The following is a 17,547-nucleotide window of genomic DNA, read 5'->3' on the forward strand; positions in this document are numbered from 1 at the left end:
TTAAACTCAGAGCATTCTTGGTGTAATTAAAAACATAAGTGCCTGAGAACACAAATCTCTTCCTTCAAGTGCAGCTGCATTTCATCCTTTAAAAACTCTATTGACTTGAATCTCGGCGTCATGATATTTCTCCAAAGCAGTCCCCACTTTTGTTACCCTTATTAGTCCTTTCCATGCTTCTCTTTTACCTGTATATACCAATATATTATTCTGTATTGAGCTGTCATTTAACTCTTTGTAAACCACCCTGAAGTCCAAATAGCATAGGTACCAATATGAATGGACCAAAGTCTAACATCCCAGTATTCATTCTAGAAATTAAATTGTAAACCTCCTTTGTCTCACAGACCTATAAAAATGAAAAATATTTTAAGCTAGTTTTAAACTAGTGATTTCTGGCCCACCTTGAGCTTTTTTCATCCCAATATTTTCAGATGTTTCTCATTTCTCCTCTGTAACTTTTGGATTCCTCACCCGTTTGCACCATCGTTCTCTGCTTTGACACCAACTCCAAATCTACAGCAGTGAACAGAATTTATGCAACATTATGAATAAATCCAAGGACAAATTCCCACCACAAAATATAAACAATTGTGTCTGCTTCACTTTATATAGGGACTGTGAGGTCACTAACATTAGGGAAACCTGAAAGAACATAAGGATCAGGAAGGTATATGATTGCAGGCCATAGGGCAAAATTACAAGACTCCCAAATAAGTAAAGACGTCATTATTATTGATACAGAGACTGCCTAATTCATCCAGAGTAAAAAAAAAAATAAGGCTTTTGAAAGATAACTTTAAAAAAAATTGCACATTCACACAATTTAAACTAATTATTTTGTCATTACCAAAATACCTTGACTTTGTTAATTTATTAATTATTATTTATATTGTGGTAGTGCTTAGGATCCCTTAGTCGATAATCAGAATTCCACTGTGTTAGGCACTGGACAAACAGAACAAAAAGATGGTTCTGGCCATAAAGAGTTTACAGTTGAAGTACAACAGAGAGCTATAGACCGATAGATAGATGGGGGAGTACAAGGAAACAATAAGGCAACATTGCTCAGTAGGACAGGCAGTGGGCTCAATACACCAGTGGCCTAACTGTTGTCAAGTTTTTTTAGGCATCATGGAAAAGGAGAGTTTTAAGAAGGATAATGCATCAGTTTTGTGGCTGTTTACAGGGAGCTCCTCCCAAGTTTGAGGGGTAGCATGGCAGAAAGCATGAAGGTGCTTATTTGAAAATTTAACAATGATGATGGAGGCTGGGCTGATAGGAGGCAGCAGTCAACATCTTAATAGTGAATGAGAGATGATAGGTAGGTGGGAACAGGCTGTGAAGGGCCTTGAAAGTGAAGACAAATAGCTTATGTTTGATGTAATAAAGAAGGCAGAGCCAGTGGGGGGATGCAAAGGGACAGATGATATATGGTCAAAGTAACAAGCTAGGAAATTATCTTTGCAGCAGCATTCTGAATAGATATGAGTGGGGCTAGACTGCCAAGATTTGTCAAGGCCAAAGGAAAGGATATTGCAGTAATCCAGATGTTTGATAAGAGCTTGGACAAGATTTTTGGCTATGTGGACAGATAGGAAAGGCGTTATCTTAGAGATATTATGCAAAAGAGAATTGGCAAGGTATAGACATAACCTGGATGTGAGGACCTAGAGAGGTCTGAGACAAAGACGATGCCCATGTTACAGGCTGAGTAACAGGCAAGACAGTGGTTTCATCCACAGTGACCACAAAAGGGGAAAGCTTAGGGGGCAAAGATTAAGACCACTGTTTTAGTTATGACAAGCTTGAGTTGATGGCTACACATGAGTGAGGAGATGCCATAGAGACAGGCTGAGATTTTAGTTTGGACAGAAGGAGACAGGTCTGGAGTACAGGGGTAGAGCTGTGAGTCATCAACATAGAGATGGTTGTTGAATTTGTGTCTGTAGATAAGAACCTAAGGTGCAGAAGAAGAAGAGAGGGGATAAATGACAGAGCCCTGTGGAACCCCCTCACAAAGTTGAAAGGGGAAGATGGGGAGGAGGAGTCTCTGAAGGGGTGATTAGAGAGGTAGGAGGAGAACCAGGAGAGGAGAGTCACAGAAGCCAAAGGAAGACATTATTTCAAGAAGATAATCATGGTCAGTGGTTTTGAAGGTAGCTGACAGGTGAAGGATGAGGAGCTTTGGCCAGGAAGAGATCATTAGAGACTTTGGCAAGAGCAGTTTCAGCGGCAGAAGCAAGACTGGAGGAACTGGAGGACAGGAGTTCCAGACAGCAATTGTAAACAGCACATTCAATGAGCTTAGAGAGGGAAGAGAGATGGCGAAGTAGTTGGAAAGGCAAGAGGGAGCCAGGTTTTTTTTAAATGGGAGAGAGCAAAGCATAACTGTATTGTGAGGGGAAAGAGCCAAAGGAGAGTGAGCAGTTAAGGACAAGAGTAAGGGAGGGGATGTGAGTGAGTGCAAGAAAGATCAGGAAATGGGATGGGGTCACTGGGGCAAGTGGAGGTGTTCGAGAAGGAGGGCAGATGAGAAACTTCTGTGTCTGTGGTGGAGGAGAGAGTTGCCAGTGGGGAAGGGAAAAAGGAAGGCGAGCCCAGGGGAGAGGAAGGTCACTTCGTATTCTGTCCGTTTTCTCTTGGAAGAAATCGGCGCAATCCTGTGTGGAGAGAGAAGTAGAGGCAGGAGGTGGAGAGGGTTTGAGGAGTGAGGAGTCAAAGGGTCAAAGGTGACAAAAAGGCAGCTTGGATTGAGGTCACATGATACAATTAAGTTGGAGCTAGGAAGATGGCAGAACTGAAAGAAGAAAGAACAGATTTGTAATGGAGGAAGTCGGCCTGGTCATGGGATTTCTGCCAGACACACTGCAAAACTAGAACAGGAGTGGAGGACGCAGATGTTGAGGGTGAGCCAGGGCTGGGGATAGCAGGGCAGACCTCAAGCTGCTCAAACAGTGGGATATCCAATGTATTAAAAACTGACCTGAAATACGAAACACTCAAAAATGCTGGAATCATATTTGGTATGACGTAAGAAAGCAGACAGAAGAAATATTTTATCACTGTCTTTTTAAAGGTATAACTGAAACCATTTTGACATGTACATCATGTAGCATTCACTGCTGGCAGGACTTTATGAGATTTCAGTTGTGAGTCAAACACTGTTTGGCTTGCCAGGTCCTTCTGAGAAATCTTAACATTTCATTTCATAAAGATTTATGCCACATAATGACATCTAAAAAAGATACATTAATTATTTGGCAGATGGCTATATGAAATTCACTATTCAGATGCTCCCCATTTCTTTAGGACTTAACATTGAGGGATACTAATAAGGTCTGAAAATAAATGAGCACTGAGACATTTCCAGACATGATTAACATGCACAGAATCAGCTTAGTCCAAAAAAAGATGTATTTCAAGTCAAAATCATGTTCTTCCGTCATGGAAGAATGAAGAAAAACAATCCCTCCTATGCACTGTTACCAAATATCTGTTTTGATTCACTAAGGTATTTGGGGGATTTTTGTTTGTTTTTTAATAAAGTTATACAAAATAACATTTAGTCAGACAATGTGTTGGTATAGTGAAATCATTTCTGAAATATTTGCTAAAATCAGACAACATTTCAGTCTACTGGTTAAAGTATTTGCCAGTCATTACAATGCAGGCCAAGCACTTAAATAATATATAAATGTAAGTTTGTTGCATGTAACAATAAAAAAGGTTTTTTTTTTTTTAATGCCTATGCGTCAGGAAATGCACATGATAGGTACAAATGGGCTGAGTTACAGTTAAGTATTTTATATTGGAATGTTGCTTTAATTTTTTCCGGTGGGATAGGGGATTGCACTTTCCTGTGCTTATTCTTAGTCAAGCAGTACATTTTGGGGGCAGTTTGATAAAATTCTGTCAGGCTCTTTTTGAGATATCAAAACATGAAAATTCAGTGTTCTTCAGAAGAAGCAAATTTTCAAGCATTTGTGTTCAAATAACAAACAAATAGCTTCCAAGTAAAAACTTCCCTTGGATTTAGCACTTAATGATAAGTGCCCTTGCTGTGCTTTGAAAATATGATTTACTAGACCACAACAATGATCTAAATGGAGGGCCATATGGTACAATGGCTAGGCATGAGATAATGGTGCTGTGCTGGTCTTAACTTCGATTGCCTCCCTTCTTTCTGCCTCCTTTGACATGTCTGAATTTTAAGATATTTTATTTTAATAAAACTAGAGAAACATCTGCGCAACGCTATGCATGTGAGATGGGATTTATGGACCTCCTAATGACTTAACGCACAGGGCTGTTTACTTTTGTTCTGTTCCTTCCACATTACCCTAGTTCTCCTTTTTTATTTATATATCTGAGCTCATTACAGAGATAATCCCTGCTGATTGGCAGTAGCTGGAGCAGGTGCAGGCCACTAGTCAGACGTCGGCATTGGGTGCTTGCCAACAGTAGCTTCAGACCACTTAGCATAAAATGGGGAAAACAGATTTTTTTTCCCAGGGGAAAAAAGGGCTACACATAAGTATTAGAAACTTGCCTTTGTCAACCCATGTAAGTTCACATTTCTGCCTTTATTGCAGGGACTGTAATTCATGCCTATGTAAATAACAATGCTCACCATTGAGCCAGTGCCCTAGTCTACAGGGCATTTCAAATACAAGAAATATCGGATATTAACCAAACTCCCAGCTAATGGAACAAGATAGACCTTTCCACTAAAAATAACTCCCCATTACATATTAAGAGAAAAAATGTGGATACAAATATGCAAATGATTTAAAAGGAATAAACACTTTTTGCTGCTATCACACTGAGGTTTGAGTGACTCTGACTCAATTAACAAATAGCCATATCTGTAGGATGGCTAAACACACAATTACTGTTCCACAAAACACATTGCACAGTTCAGTACCTGCTTTCTTTCTGTTCTGTGATTCAGAAAATAAAATTATAAGGATGTAAGCTGGCAATGAATATAAATATTTTAATGTCAAACCTATCTTCTTGGTATCCATAAATACTGTTTAAATACTCAAGTTGTAATGCACATACAAATCAATTTAAAAGTGCTTCATTACTTACTAAAATAGGAGTAGGATTTGGCCCAATTAATTTAATTTTAAGACAATGTGATCCTAAAAGAGTAATAAAAAGCCTGGTCTTCGTAGTGCTGCCACAGCACTATACAATGCATTTCATTTTAGGTTTAACATATTTATAAAATTATACATACACTATAGACACAGAATACATATACAAAATGTTTAAATAATTCATGTTTTTAACATTCAGCTCTAGCTAACATCAATTTTTAGTGTACATAGAACAAAACATTTGTTTTAATAGGATGATTATGCTCTGTGGGACTAGAATCATTCATTTGTAAAGCAGTGGGTGAGATATATTCATGTCATCACTTCCATGTAATTGAATGCAAAATATTTGTGTATTTCACTTTATTTGTAATATAAATAAAGCTCTGCCCTTCAATCTCAGAATATAACTGATGGCAATCAATATTATGTGCATATAAAATAAAAAGACTCATAAGCCTGGAAAATGTTGATATGGTTTGCAACTCATGCAGTTTTTAATTTTCTAACTCCTTAAGTGCTGGAACTAGGGGTGCTGGAGGTGCTCCAGCACCTCTTGGCTTCAAGTGGTTTCTATTATATACAGGGTTTACAATTTGGTTCAATGGCTCTCAGCACCCCTGCCTAATTCCGCAATATTAATGTTCATTGCATCTTTAACATCTGACTTGCCAACATAAACGCAGCTTAGAAAACCACCTCCCAGAGGAAAGTTGATCTGTATGCTCCCAATAACGAAAAAGCACAATGAAATGTGAAGGCTGCATATTTTCTGAACTTTTCACTAGAGACAGCATTGTTAGTGAAGACAATCTATTCGTAGAGCCATGAAATTCCTTACCTTGGGTTATTACTTGGTAGTTTTTAAATGGTCAGAGTTTGTGGTTTGCTATACTGTGAATCACATTATCACTTCTTCTAACAGAGAAAGTGATCATAACACACAAAAAGTCCAAACATTCTTAATAAGACGTGTGTTGGAGTCCAAATATCTGCAGTGCAACCTGATATTTGGATGGAAATTCAAATTCAATAAAATGTATAAATACAGCATTATATTTATTATTTAAAAACTACCTTAAATGTGCTGGATGATGAGAAAAAAAGTTAATTAAACATGCTTTGCATTTAAAATTGATTTATTAAACAAAGGAAATATTATCTGTAGTTAGTCAATTGAACTGATTGTTTCTCATCACCATATCCTTGAAGATTTTAAAACTAGTAGGTCTCCTCCTCTAACACCTAGTTTTTATTCATAAATTGGAAAAGGAAAGAAAGATTTCCTGCTTTTACGAATTCCAATTGGTTTCTTAATTTTGAATGAACTAGTCATTGAACTGATCTAGTTCAGCAGTTCTCAAACTGTGGGTCAGGACCCCAAAGTGGGTCGCAAGTCCATTTTAATGGGGTCACCAAGGCTGCCATTAGACTTGTTGGAGCCTGGGGCTGAAGCCAAAGGCCCAGCTCCACCACCTGTGGCCAAAACCCAAGCCCACCACCCGGGGCCAAAGCCTGAGGGCTTCAGGCCTGGGTGGCAGGGCTCAGATTACAAACCCTCCCCCCCCCGGGGCTGACACTCTTGGGCTTTGGGCCCCAGCCCGGGGTGGCGGGGCTTGGGTGGGCTCAGGCTTTGGTCCCGCCTCCTGGGGTTGTGTAGTAATTTTTGTTGTCAAAAGGGGGTCATGATTCAATGAAGTTTAAGAACCCCTGATCTAGTTGAATATAACCTGTAACAAAGAAAATATTCTCTCTGCACCTGCAGAAGACTACTGCTGTCAAACGCTGCTTTAGCACATCAAGAAACTCAGGTTTCAGGAGCTTAGCCAGTGACTTCAAGCAGTTCAATGGCTTGACTGTTTTTAATGTTTTGGCAGCAAACATATACTGTTTAATATTTTTTGTGTTAAATTAAATGATTTTAATAGATTATAAGAAGTTTAGGTCTCAAAGGTTGTCAATTTCAAATTAATTTTAAATAGGTATATTTTAAAAAAATAAATCTGTAATTTAAATAAAAATCTAGTTTAAATTTAAACAATCTGAGTTTTTTTTAATTTTTTAAAAAAATCTGCAATTTTTATGTGCTCTGAGATCCTCCATCTAGCCATAGAATATTCTACACACTACCTTGCTGATGTGCCTAAACCTGGCTCTTCTGAGGGAACATATAGTGGGGCAAGATGTTAGTTTAGGCTTGGTCTACACTTGAAAGTTATATTAGCGTAGCTACATCAAGGCCATGGGTGTGAAAAAACACACTGCTGACCAACACAGCTGTGCTGACATAACCCACAGTGTAGACACAGCTATGTTGACGGAAGAGTGCTTCCGTTGACATAGCTACATTGTTTGGGGAGGTGATGTTCCTACACCAATGGGAAAACCTCTTCTGTCAGTGTAGGCTTTGTCTACATTAGGGGGCTATGCCAACATAGCTATCCAGTGTAGTCTCCAAAGCAAGACATACCCTTAATGTATGTCTACATTGCATGCTTTTTTGGTGGTGTGTAGTGTACGTAGCCATGTAGCCCTCCGCAGCACAGGTATTAGTAGCCCCCCCCACCCCCCGAAACATGCTATAAAAACTCCACGGCCCACTTGTGCCACAATAACTGGTTTTCTGCATATAAACACGAGGGCCGGCATTAAGGGGCAATTGCCCAGTGCTCCATGCCACAGGGGGCACCATGAAGCTAAGTTGCTCAGGCTTCTGCTTCAGCCCCAGGTGGCAGGGCTCAGGGCCCCGGGCTTCAGCCCCATGCAGTGGGACTCTGACTTTCTGCCTCGGGCCTCAGCAAGTCTAACGCTGGTCCTGCTTGGCGGACCCCCTGAAACCTGTTCACGGCTCCCCAGGGGGCCCCAAACTCCTGGTTAAGAACCACTGGTGCAGACCATGAGGCATGGCTTATGCGAGTGAAGACACATCTGATGGGTGTGTGTGTGTGCAGGAGTACAGTATCTGCAAATAGTTATTAATCCCTAGGATCCTACTTGGATCTCCTCAGTACAATTCTTCAGGAACCTCCCCCATCACTGCCTATCTATAATATGGCATCTGGAGGAGTTCAGCTAAACTTGTGTCCTTTTCTGCTGGACCCAAAAGCCCACAGCTTCAAAAAAAAAAAAAAAAAAAAGCATGTGTACAATTTAGGATGTAAGGATTCTCTTGCCCTGGGTATAACTCTCGAATGTACAAACTTTAAAAAAAGAGTGACTGTTCTCTTGATTCATGTGTTTATATGAGCTCTAGCAAGCCTCCTTATCTTCATTTCTTTAATCCTTTTTTTTTTTTTTTTTTTTTTTTTTTTTTTTTTGGAAAAAACACAAAAAACACCTACATGAGAAGTTTTAAACACATAAAAGTTAGGGCATTCAAAATTAGAGTTTCCAAAGGAACATCCACACTGCACATATACTATAAAGCATAGGAGTTAAACCCATATATGACACCAGAAATGAAGTACATACACAATAGGGTTCCAAGTTATGGTTGTTGTGGAAAACTTGAATGGATTTATTTGGTTGTTTTTTTCCCCTACTTGTGTAATTAAAATCTTAGTGATAACTGTGTTGACACAGCTGGCTACCTTTACATTTTAGGTAAAGGTTTCAGAGAGGCATATGTATCTCTACCATAAAAAGACCCCCAAAAGAGGGCGGGGGAGATAAAGGGTATTATGTTAGTATAATGAGGGTAGTGAAGTGTTCTCCACATCAGTTAAAAGGAAAAACTCTTTAGATAACAAAATTGATAGCCTTTGAAATTCACTTCCCTATGTCGCTCTCAAAAATATGGGGAGTTTTGTGGGCAACAGGTTCAGAAAGTCATTCAAACAACTCAGCAACAAGTAGCCACGTACCTTCCCTACCTGACCCCACAAGGTTATGGGGTATTAACAATTTGGTGACTCAGTTTGACTGCTCTTTCTCTTCCCAGCACATTGGAATCAAATGGAATTAAGGAGAAATGTTTATTTGGCTATTATGCCAGCCCACGTTTCCAAACATGACTTGCCCTGTCTACACTAGGCGAAAAGTCCTATTTAAAATCATGTTAGTTAAATATATTAGCTACCATATTTTATAACAACCTATTTTCCTAGGCTAGACATGGTTTAAAACAATAAGGTTAATGCAGTCAAATGTCCCTTTATAATATCAGGTTCAAACATTGACTTTAGGGGTCTTGTGAAAATGAGTTTGTTGGTTTCCTCCTAATCACAATTGGTTCACATCACAAAACAATTACTGACATAATTTGCAGCCTCTATTTGAGACCCTCAAGCCTGCAATGGATGCATGTGTTTTTCTCTCTCTGCAGATCAATATGAAAGTGCATTGGCAGAGCCTGTGCATGGAATTTGCACAGCACACTGCCTGCCTCAAACCAGTAGTTCTAGAAAATAGAAGGAAAGAAAGGCTCACAACTCTGCCACTTGACTTTCTTTTTTTTTGCCACTTTCTTGGGAGGATTCACAAAATAAGGATATTTTCTGTTCCCGTCCCTCTCTTGTAGCAATAACCAGCAAGTACTATTCCCAGACTCTGTTGTCATTTTCAGTGATGGTTAAGAAATCAGACTAATTTGGTATATAAACTGCTACATATATTGAAATTATTGTGAAACAAACAAACAAAAAGGAATATTAGCATCAACTCCAGGAGAAATACTGGCAGGAGGAAAGGAAAAATTGTCAAAAGTTAAAGGCAAAATTCAGTAGCAAAAACAAATCTTCAAGCCCCTCTGTGGACTTTCATAAAAAAATGGAACAAAACTAAAGCAAATCCAAAAACATTATTTGACAATGTCCTTTTAAATTACCCATGTTCTGAATATATATATATATTCCAATGGTACACAATAATGGATGCTAATTTTTTAAAAATGTGTTTGCGTGGGAGAAAAATAGAGGCTCTTATACAACCCATGCAGTTTTCTGGTTTGGAGGTCTTCGGCTACAGAAATCTTCAAGAGATTTATTTCTAAAGAATGTTTAAGCAAGCTTAAGTGGTTCAAAGAAAGTGAGATATTGACTGGTTCCTGAACACTATCTGCAAGACGGGGGTTTCCCTTTAGCATGCAAATGAGGGATCAGGTCTCTATTGATTTAGCTTTCCAGTTGGATTTGTGTGTTTTCATAGAGTAGGAGGGGGGAAAATGTGGCCATTTAGAAGACTTCAGTCAGAACAAATCTTCTGCTTGTTTTAAAAATATACTGTTATACAGTACACAGAATAAAACTATACTGATTAAATGGGCCATTCTCCACTAAGCACACTAGTACACCAAAGCCAATCAGTGTTTTGCTGATTCATGGCTGTATAGATAGGTAGTGCTCAGTTAAGAAACCAGGTCCTTTATTCAGAACTAGAATGTACAACAAAATGTAGGTTTCCAATTATAACTAACCTTACTCTTGACAAAAAATGATGTTAGAGGTTTTCTGAAAATGAGTCTGTCAAAAGAATAGTTTAATAATGCATAACATATGCACCATGAATAATTTAATGGCCTTTTTTACACCATTAAGGACAAAACAGAGCTATTAGCCTTGTTTGCACTTGGAACTGAATTAAAGAAATTAATTTAGCCCTACAACTGGGTATGTTAATTTTCTTTTTAAAAATAGTATGAGGTTCTACCACATCTACATTATCATCTCAATAAAAGGAATGTGACTCAGCACCCATGGACCTACTCTGGGTTTAGCTCTTCAAACAAGATACAGAAGATGAACATGCATGTGGCAAAGAAGCATGTTCTCAGAGAACCCAACTAAAGATCAAGTAACTTTGAGCTGAGTCTGTCCATAGCCAATTGACATTAATTGACCAATTTCATGTTGTGTTTATGCACTTTTATTATCTATGCCCAGTGACAAATGTGATGAGTCCATTTTCAAAAATACAATTAAGAAATACAGTATTTAACTAGGTCAGGAAAGGTCCCTGAATGAGAATAAGTCTTTGTATGCTTAAGATTATTATAAGGAGGTAAGGAAGCCCAAAAAGAATCAAAGTCTGCAGCAAAGTCTTAGGAATGCTAACAGGTTTTTCCAAGTTGGATGAGCAGTGAAGTAACCCAATGTCAACTCAGGGGAAGGTATTTTTACTTCAATAATACTGAACTTCAATAACACATTTTGCCATCAAAAAGGATATATGAATAAATTTACACTTGAGACAATCTTCTAGTATATTAGAGATATTTTGGAGAAAGCACATTTCAGGGGAGGGGAAATTTGTCATGTTAAGGACTGCTGAAATTGAAGAGGCAATCTCCTTTCAACGGTTGATTGGGTCTGGAAAAGCCAGCTTTTAGAAGAAAATTACTCAACAACTGTAGCACAATAGGGCAGATGCATCCTTAACAAACAGAAGCCATTTTAACAAGTTTGAACATACTCTTGAGAAATATGAATTATATCTAATATCTAAATGATATTAAATAAAACTGAGGACAATTGTCAAAAGAAACCATCATAGTTTTCTTCAGTATATTGAAGAGTCAATGTTTTTAACCAGGGGTCTTACAATATGCAAAAATGTGACTTTTTAAATGATTAATTAGAGTGTTAAAATATTTGTAGATGTTAGAAATAGGATTAAATTTTGTCTAGGTCCACTAATAGCTACCAATAGGTATATCTGACCTCATAAAAGGACATTAGGACACAACAATCCTGCATTTAAATGGGCAACATATGCCAATATGATATATGCATAAGAGCTTTCTAGTTTTCAGGAAGGCAACTGCTACATTTAAATATTTGGCAAGTTACCTAAATAGAAATATAGCTTGACTATATACGTCTAAGAACTACTCACATAATAAATAATATGGAGGGAACAGTGCAATATATAGTCTTGGAAGGATGTGATTTTTATGAGTAAATGTTGATTCCACCAAACTGATGACAAAATTTCCATTGATATTAATCAAAGTAACAGATAGGCAAAGTAAGAAAAATACTGCTTGAGAACTTTAATAAGAGTTTGATTTAAGGATCTTTACATTGTATATTTTGATGTGATGTTGACAATTTTTGTTTTAATGGCAATACAGCTTTGACTTTTTGAATCTCACTGTACACTGTCATTAAATAAATTATTGTCTGACACACACACCCATTGTCTGACCACTCCACCACAATTGTGAACATTTAAAATCGATAAAAACAGAAATAAACTTAAAATACAAATCAGTGTTGTTATCCATCAAAATTATAAAAATAAAGTCAAATTTTGCAAGTGTCCACTTGGTAAACAGTCCAGGCCAAACACCTTGTCAGGCTTCAGCAAAATGATTTAGCAATATTTCCTTAGTGATATTCCATTCCATAGCTAGATAATCCTGAACAAAGAGCTCATACATGTTGCTGCCTCTCAGAAAGGATGCCCTTTCACAACTGGTAAGTCTCCAGACCTGGAACAATTAGAACCGCTCATGAAGGTCACCAAATCTGGCCTTAGTTTTTAAAGGGTCAGCCACCATCACTCCACCACTAAGTTCTGTGTGAGAGCTGCTACAGAAAGCTTCACCATTACAAAAAAAGCTAAGCCAAAAGTGTCAGTCTTCTGTCACAATGTAAATAAATACCCTTGCATTCTAGCCCGGAGAATAAAGTAATTGCAATATCAAGAGCTTCTAAATTCCATTCAGCTTTAGAAATTCCTGAGTGGGGCCCTGACATACACTGAACCTTCAAGTCTAAATAAGATATCTGTTAATTCTTTAATAGTAGATTCACTGTCCTTCTTTAAATGCATACAGAATAATTAAACTACCAATGGTGACTTCACTGCCTGCAAAGGCTAAAGCATCAAACTCCTATGGAGCATTTCAGATGAAGTTTAAAACCACTGTATGATAAAAGTGAGGAATACACCCCTCTTTTACTACTTCTACTACTACTATGTATATTATGTAGAACCCAGGGACCCAGTCAAGATCAGGACCCAATTGTCCTGGACACTGTATAAACATAGCCACCTTGGAAGGGGTTGCCAGCACTTTGGAGGACGGGATTAGAATTCAAAATGATCTTGATAAATTGGAGAATTGGTCTGAAATCAACAAGATGAAACTCAATAAAGACAATATCGTTCCGCGGTGTATTAACAGGAGTGTCATGTGCCAGATATGGGAGATAATTCTTCTGCTCAACTCAGCACTGGTGAGCCCTCAGCTGGAGTACTGTGTACAGTTTTGGGCACTACTCTTTAAGAAAGATATGGATAAATCAGAGAGCCCACAAGAGAGCAACAAAAATGATAAAAGGGTTAGAAAACCTAGCCTATGAGGAAAAGTTAAAAACTGGGCATGTTTAGTGTTGAGAAAAGAAGACGGAGCAGGGAATCTGGTAACAGTCTTCTTCAATTATATTAAAGGCTGCTATAAAAAGGATGGTGATCAATTGTTCTCCACGTTCACTGAAGGTAGGACACAAAGTAATGGGCTTAATATACAGCAAGGGAGATTTAGGTTAAATATTAGGAAAACTTTCTAGCAACAAGGATAGTTAAGCCCTGGAACAGGCTTCCGAGGAAAGTTCTGGAATCTAAATCACTGGAGGTTTTTAAAAAGAGGTTAGACAAACACCTGTCAGTGATGGTCTAAGTATACCATGTGGCTACATGTGCCAGCTAATGCATCTGTGTAAATGCAGATAATCTAATGGCCATATCAATACACCTACTCTGCCCCTCTCCAAAATTCCTCCCTGCACTCATGTGGATGGATTCCCTGTGGAGCAGAGTTGTGAGGCATACTGGGGCTTCAGATCCCACTGTGCAGTATCCTGGCATCCTGCACTCCCTTTCCACTGCCCTTTGGGCGGTACATGCCTGCAGAAGGAAGCAGGATTTGGGCCACAGGCTTTCACAAAGTAAAGGAAGAAATTTTGATCAACTGATGAAATCAATCCCTCCTTGGGGTTTTGCTGGTGATAAGGAGACTCGTACTTGACATCTGAAAAGAATTTAAAAATGGACAAGATCTCCTAAAATTTCAAAATCTTAGCATGGGACATAACTGTATGCACGCTATATGATTATCAGTAATCACTCAGAGAATTATATGAAAATGTTGGATAAATTATAAAGATATAGAAAACACTCCCTTGAGAAAAGACACTCTTCAAATGTATGGCCTCTAGAAGCCTCTAGAAATGATAAGACATATGCTGTTAAATCTGTAAGACACTCAACATGTCACTATACTACTAGACTTCTAAAAGATAGAGACAAGAAATTCAGTTAAGTCTGAAATTCCACCCACAATGCATGCTTATAGTAGCATGCATTTTAAAGGAATCAAAGAAACAGGAGATGGAAGCCAACATTTCCTAATACTTTCTTTAGTCTAGTTTCTCAATGATCCAGGTTACTCTGAAGTCTCTTGCATAACCAAGGTATAATGGAGTAGCTTAAAGACAAACTTCAAATCTCAACTTCTGTCATTTTAACTCCAATCCTTTCATATTATACAACGTTCTCAAAAAGAAAAAATAATCTACTTGTTTAAAACCCGCTTAATTAGCTGGAATATGTTTGTTTTATATATTTTTAACTCTCTTCTTTTTGCAAGATAAGTGATTAAGGGCTTTGAACGAGCACTCAAGCAGAATAAATAGAACAATTAATATAAAGTGAAAGCTGTCAATTAATCTACATAACAGGCAGTCTAGAGGGCTTTGTTCATCCAGAAGACTTTGTTGGCTACAAACCAGGAGAAACAAAAACAACTTGACATGTTCCTTCACATCCTCATGCATTTAATTAAACAATAGCAGCAAATTCTTTATCTCATCAGATGCTGTGATAAAGTACAACAGTCTCAATGAGATAAGGAAGTTATTATTATGTCACCTGAACAATAAACAATAGGCTTAAATATATATATATATACACACACACACACACACACACACACACCAGGGAAAAAGTAGAATCAAATTCTTGTATAGCTGCTAATATATGAGAGCTAGAAATTGAAGAAAATGTGTTTTAATTTGTGATTTCATCTGAGCCTGTTATACATAGGTTAAAATCTAATATTATATTTCACATTTCTCATGTACGTATGTTCCAAATGTGCTTTAATAGGAGATATGGCTGTAACAAAAGAAGAATGTGCTTTTTGGTTTTAGCTCAACTATTTCAAGATAGGGTTCTATAAAAGAGAGCTAAAACAGAGCTCAGTTGCAGGTTCATATGATTGTAAGTATATTGCTAATATGGTACAACGTTTAGTGATTGCATGTGTTCCTGTCAAATTTCTTTTTATGTAATTGCTAGTAAAAATAAAGCAGAACACTAGGAGGGCACCTCTGTTTTTATAGTAAAACATAATAATTTATGTCCTTTTTATGTAAACAGAATAAAAATATAGCTGTTCTATAACAAAAGATATAGTGCTGCACTTTTAAGGGGTTTTTGTTGTCAAAACCATCACTGATACAAAGTTATTTAGTCTGGTCTTTTAGTCACTGTGAAACAAATGATCAAAACAAAAATGTTTATCAAAAACCATGGCAAATAGGCAAATAAATTAATCTTTGTCCATCTGGCCTTTCTTACGCAATGAGGTGGAGATCAGGACAAAAAAATAGACATGACTGTTTAAAAATGTTTCCTGTATTCAGATGATAACTCTGGAGCAGACACATTACCCTTTCATTCTACCATGGAAGTTAAATGAAGTTAAATCTAAACTCCACCTAGACAATTCTGAGTAGCAGGTCATGTCACTGGGAAGGTAGTTTTCCCTAGATCTAATTTTAGAGATCAAATTGGGTTTCACTGTTGATTTATGATGCTGCAGACAAGTACTCATTAATTATATTATTATTAATAAGCATGTCTAGGGTGCTCATCACCATAGGGCCCCAATGTCTCTAACCAAATTTAGAAGAACATAAAATCTTTTTTGAAAAAAACCCCAAACTTTCTTCTCCTCCTCTTTGGATTAAAGGCTAGTTTAAAACGTTACATCTAACTGGTCACTAACATGGCCATGGGCATTATAGAGCTCATTTGCCAAGGCTGCAAGAATCAAGGCTCAGCATGGTCTGTGATGGCAGTGAGTTCCTTAGCAGAGGACTATCTGGCAAACACCAGGACCCAATACCCATGAGTTCAAATTTGGGCTCCTTTATCTATAGCAGTGGTTCTCAACCAGGGGTACACATATCTCTGGGGGTACGGAGAGATCTTCCAGGAGGTACATCAACTCATCTAGATACTTACCTAGTTTTACAACAGACTACATGAAAAGCACTAGCAAAGTCAGTACAAACTAAAATTTCATACAATCAGTTGTTTATACTGCTCTCTATATACTATACACTGAAATGTAAGTACAACATTTATAATCCAAATGATTTATCTTATTATAAGGTAAAAATGAGAAAGTAAGCAATTTTTCAGTAATAATGTGCTGACACACTTGTATTTTTATGTCTGATTTTGTAAGCCAGTAGTTTTTAAGTGAGGTGAAACTTTGGGGTAGGCAAGACAAATCAGACTCCTGAAAGGGGTACAGCAGTCCGGAAAGGTTGAGAGTCACTGATACATAGCACCAACACTGACTGAAGCTTTCAGAGAGGGGTGGGGAAAGTGATGGTCTCTGCGGTAGCCATTTACGGCCTTTTAGATTAAAAATACAATTTTGAAATGGACATGGAATTGGATTGTTAACTAAAATAGCATGTGGAGGAATAGTGTAACTTGCTCTTATCTGTCCATTCTAAAAAGCTAGATGTTGGATCATGTGTAGTTCCCAAGTAGCTTTCTGTGTTCATTTTAAGTGCTAAAAACGCCTTAAAATGGACAGAATAGCTCCTCATCTTAGGATAATAGTAAAAGGTGTTGAAATATTTATTTGAGTTTTGTTAGACTGGCACAATTCCCTTGAATACTCCCTCCAGGGCAGTTCATAAGAGATGGGGCTGGTGTGGGTGCTATTACTTCCTGTTTCTTTAAAAGATTTTTCTTTTTACTTTTATAGAGACTTAGACTCTTGCTGATATGTAGAAATGGGGCCTGGAATGCTGTGCCATGAGTTTTTACATATGCAGTGATGCCATTTTAAAAACATGCACTAATTTTTTAAAAACATACACCATGAATATTAAACATGCACCTGAGGTTCCTGGTATCACTTCCAGGGCCGGCTCTAACTTTTTTGCCGCCCCAAGCAGCAAAAAAAAGTGCCACCCCGCCATAACACCACCCCCAACCACTGACTGCCGCGCCGCCGAAACTCCCCCCATTGAGCGCCGCCGAACAACCGCCGCCCCCCGCCCCGCTACCGAACCCCCCCCACCCCCCGCCGCGCTGTTGAACTCCCCCCGCGCAGAGCACCACTGAACAGCCCCCGCCCCCCTGCCGCACTGCTGAACACCCCCCGCGCCGCGCTGCTGAACCCCCCCCC

The 17,547-nt window shown here is 38.2% G+C and overlaps 1 protein-coding gene across 5 annotated transcripts in view; it reads right to left on the minus strand.

Moving 5' to 3' along the window:
* ANKRD6 (ankyrin repeat domain 6) overlaps positions 1-17,547 on the minus strand; it is a 160,826-nt gene that overhangs the window by 94,089 nt on the left and 49,190 nt on the right. Inside the window, exon 2 of one of the 5 annotated variants that reach the window (XM_034766041.1) lies at positions 405-516. The exons of the other annotated variants lie outside the window; for them this stretch is intronic. The gene's annotated coding sequence lies outside the window, so the exon portion shown is untranslated. The remainder of the gene's footprint in view (positions 1-404; positions 517-17,547) is intronic. 5 annotated transcript variants of the gene reach the window in all.

The sequence above is a fragment of the Trachemys scripta genome, chromosome 3 (assembly GCF_013100865.1).
Source record: "Trachemys scripta elegans isolate TJP31775 chromosome 3, CAS_Tse_1.0, whole genome shotgun sequence".
In the NCBI taxonomy this organism is placed as follows: Eukaryota; Metazoa; Chordata; order Testudines; family Emydidae; genus Trachemys; species Trachemys scripta.